Genomic DNA, 4437 nt, shown 5'->3' on the forward strand with positions numbered 1-4437 from the left:
ATAAAAACTAGGTACAGAAGGGGAGGCACAGGTCAAAGGTGCAAAAGATTTTTGAAACAAAATCATAGGGGAAAAAAAACTTTCTTAGCCTGAAGTAAGAGGTGCCTATGAAGATCTGACAGAAATATAGAACACCAAGCAGATATGACTAGAAAAAAAAACTGACCTCTACTATGAGATAACCCATTTGTAAATTGTAAATATGTTTTATTACCATTCGTTAATAAAGAAGATAATTTGGTCTATAGAAAGGCAGGATAGTGCCAGTCTGGACATCCAAGCAGAGATACAGGGAGAAGAAGGGCAGATTTCAGGGGGAGATGCCAGCAAGCTATTGGAACAACAAGATGTACTAGACAGCAGGTAATGCCTGGAAGTTAGGTGGCAAAATATAGATGAATAGAAATGGGTTAATTTAAGTTGTAAGAGCTAGTTAGTAATATATCTAAGCAATACATCAATTTGTAATTAATATTGGGCCCCTGAGTGGTTAATTTAAAATTGACTGCAGGACCAGACAGAAAAGCCTACATTTATACCTTTCATCATATCAAAATGCTACATGCTCAGAACAACAACAACAGCAGCAACAAAATGATATTAAAAAACAACCAGAAAAATTATGTCATATACAAAGGCAGACTCATCATAATAACAGCAGAATTTTTAATGGTGACTATAAAAAACACAAGGGTCTAGACTAGTACTCATAACCTAAAGAACCAAAGCAAGTCTCAGCAAATATAGGAAAATTGAAATTACATTTTGCATTTAATCTGGCAACTATGTATTAAAATTCCACATCAACAAAAAAGAACATGAATTCATGGAATCTAAACAACACACTACTGAATCAAATTCATGGAAAGAAAAAAACAAGAATGAAAATTAAGCATTTATGGATTCCCAGAAGTGAATAAAATGAAAAAAACATAAGGCAATTTCAAGAATAAAACTTAACTCACTATATGCCTATATATAAAAAATGTGAAGAAATCTCAAATTAATAACTCATTGATTCATCTGAAGGCTTTAGAAAAATTTATAAATGTAATTATCTTAAAAGATAGAGACCATATAATCATCTCATTAAATGCGGAAAGGACCTCAAACAAAATCCAAAGTTTTTTCATAATAAAGATTTTGGAGACACTATGGGTACAGGAAAAATATCTTAACATAATAAAGGTAATAAATAGAAAGACCTCAACCAACATTATCGTAAATGAAGAAAAGCTTGAAAACATTTCCATCAAAGTCAGGAACAAGACATGAACGTCCACTTTCTTCATACGTATTCCACAGTACTTGAAATCTTAGCTAGAGCAACAAGACAACTGAAGGAGATACAAATGGAAAAGGAAGTAGTAAAAGTGCCTTTATGTGCAGATGATATGATACTGTGCAAAAGGCTAAAATATTCCACCAGAAATTCTCTAGATTTGATCACTATATTTAGTATTAGATCAATACATTGATACAAAACTATCATACAAAAATTGGTAGCCTTTTTATATACAAATAAAAAGCAAACTAAAAGAATTATGAAGAAAATATCTTTCATAATAGCCTCAAAATAAAAATTTCTGAATGAATATAACCAAGAAAGGAAGACATGTAAGTGAAAACATTAAGATATAGAAGAATCTGGGCCTTGGTGGTGCAAACCTTTAATCCCAGCACTAGGGAGGCAGAGACAGGCAGATCTCTGTGAGTTTGAAGCCAACATGGTCTACAAAAACTAGTTCCAGAACAGTCTCCAAAGCTATAAATAAACTCTGTCTCAAAACAAAACGGAGAAAAAAAAACATAGAAAGAAATTGAAGATACAAGATTGGAAAAGCTCTCTTGCTTGTGCTTTGGTAGAATTAACATTGTGAAAATGATATTTTACTAAAAATAATATACAGATTCAATACAATCCCCACCAAATTTCCACTATGATTCTTCATAAAAATTGTAAAGATAATATTAAATTTCATATGTAAATGCAAAATATCCAGGATAACCTAAAAAATCCTAAAAAACAAAAATTTGCTAGAGATTTTACCATCTCAGATCTTGTTATCTTACCAAGTTATAGTAATAAAAACAGCATAAACAGCATGTTGCTGGCATAAAACCAAACCTATTGATCGATAGAATAGGATAGCAGCTGCGTATGAACCCACATTTCTACAGTCATTTGATTTTTAAAAGAAAGGCTAGCAATACACATTAGAGAAAATATAGTATCTTCAACAAATGTTGCTAGTCAGACTGGATAACTGCATGTAGAAAAATGAAACTTGATTCTCTCTCACTCCAAATGGATCAAGGACCTCAGCATAAGATCTGATACTCTGAAGCTGATGAGAAAAAATGGTGGGTGATACATGTGCATCCTTTGACATGAAAGTGACTTTCTGAGTAGGGTCACAGTAGTGTAGGCTTTAAGATCAACAATTAATGAATGAGACCTTTTGAGACTAAAAAGGTTTTGCACAGCAAAGGATACTATTACTCAGGAAGAGAGACAAGCTACAGAATGAGAAAAATATCTTCATTGACCACATATTTGACAGAGGTTTACTATCTAGATTATAAGAATTCAAAAAATTAAATACCAGCCGGGCGATGGTGGCGCACGCCTTTAATCCCAGCACTCGGTAGGCAGCAGAGGCAGGCGGATCTCTGTGAGTTCGAGACCAGCCTGGTCTACAAGAGCTAGTTCCAGGACAGGCTCCAAAACCACAGAGAAACACTGTCTCGAAAAATCAAAAAAAAAAAAAATTAAATACCAAAGAACAAACAACCTTTATCTAGGTACTTTAAAGATAAAATACAAATAACTGAGGAACATTTCTAAAAAATATTTTACATACTTAGTAATCAGGGAAATGGAAATTAAAACTACTTTGAAGTTTTTCATCTCATCCTAGGTAAAATGGCTAATCTCAAAAGACAATAAATGACACTGATGGTGAATTGAAATCTGGTGTAGTTACAATGAAAATCTATGTGGAATTTCCTCGATAAGCTAGAAATAGAGCTACTACATGGTCCAGCTCTGCCACTCTGGAGATTTACCCAAAGGACTTTTGATAGTGCTTCTATTGCTGCAACAAAACACAATGACAAAAAGCAAATTGGGGAGGAAAGGATTTATTTGGCTTGTATTTCGTCATTATAGTCCATCATTGAAGAAAGTCAGGATAGGAAATGAAACAGGGAAAGATCCTAAAGGCAGGAACTGATGCAAAGGCACAGAGGGATGCTTCTTACTGTCTTGTTCCCCCCTGGATTGCTTAGACTGCTTTTTTTTTTTTTTTTTATAAAACTCAGTTCCACCAGTCCAAGGAATGACACTACCCATCATTGTCTGTGCTCTCCCCATTGATCCATTCCCAAAACCAACATGAGTTTACATGTCCAGTTTCGGGGTGATGATGCCTTCTAATCTCTGCCAGCTCAGGTGGTATATATATATGTATCCTTAAGCACAAGTAATAAATACAAAAAGAAGTAGATATAAAAGTATTTTTTGAATAGAACATGGAGGAAAGGAAGAGATGAAGAGCTCAAGAGATGCTTCGCAACCTGCTATTTCGTCCTTTTTGGGACTCATCAGTACAGTGTAGCTGCTCTACAAAGATTTTAAATACCTTGATTTTAGGAGCCAATAGTACACACACTACTGAGAGATTAAGTCTTGAATGCCTGAGGAGTGTAACTCCCCTTTGATGTGAAATAAATCCATGCAAAACATTAAACAAAATGGCATTTGTTTTTAAGACGTACTTAGAAGAGAATAATTGAAAACAGAAACATTGAAAACTAAAATAGAGGAACAATTAGACAATGTCCTTAATGTTTTAAATTGGAAAGTATGAAGTAAATCTTAGTGTTAAATACTTTTTAAATTCTTTGGCATGTTGGAACGACTTTTGAAAAGAATATGTAGTGTGTGTCCCCAAATTACAGGATGCTCAAATGGATTCTCATCTTCCTTATCATTAGTATTCTCATACTTTCAGATCCCACGTGTGACCCTCCTGTTTCAACCCTTAAGTACCTGGAGTTATAGGTGTAATTAATTATAGGTCCCAATCAAAAATACCCATTCTGCTGGCCTAAGTAACTGGATTGGATTTGGGAGTACATGCTTTTACTTTTTGGAAAACACAAGTAGTTTTCTAAAAACACCAGCCCTTCTGCTTTTCATTTCTTCTTTTCCTTTTTTTCCCCTGAAACAGGATGCTTAAGTGTAATTTTGGCTGTCCTAGAACTTAATTTGTAGACCAAGCTGGCTTCGAACTCACAGAGATTCACCTGCTTATGGCTCCTGAGTGCTGGAATTAAAGACTTTTGACACTATTCCCTGCTGCTTTTCTTTTCTTTTTTTTTTTAATTTTTTTAGTTTTTTTTGTTTTGTTTTGTTTGTTTTTTTTTTTTTTT

General features: G+C 34.0%; 1 long non-coding RNA gene across 1 annotated transcript in view; it reads left to right on the plus strand.

Moving 5' to 3' along the window:
* The window catches only part of LOC126495768 (uncharacterized), an 8986-nt gene extending 5676 nt beyond the window's left edge, over nucleotides 1-3310 (plus strand). Inside the window, exon 2 of the long non-coding RNA XR_007590218.1 lies at nucleotides 12-3310. This is a non-coding gene — a long non-coding RNA (uncharacterized lncRNA). The remainder of the gene's footprint in view (nucleotides 1-11) is intronic.
* The last annotated feature ends 1127 nt before the right edge of the window (nucleotides 3311-4437 follow it).

This window comes from Alexandromys fortis, unplaced genomic scaffold (genome assembly GCF_014885135.2).
Source record: "Alexandromys fortis isolate MF-2015 unplaced genomic scaffold, M_Fortis_MF-2015_v1.1 scaffold_613, whole genome shotgun sequence".
Lineage (NCBI taxonomy): Eukaryota > Metazoa > Chordata > Mammalia > Rodentia > Cricetidae > Alexandromys > Alexandromys fortis.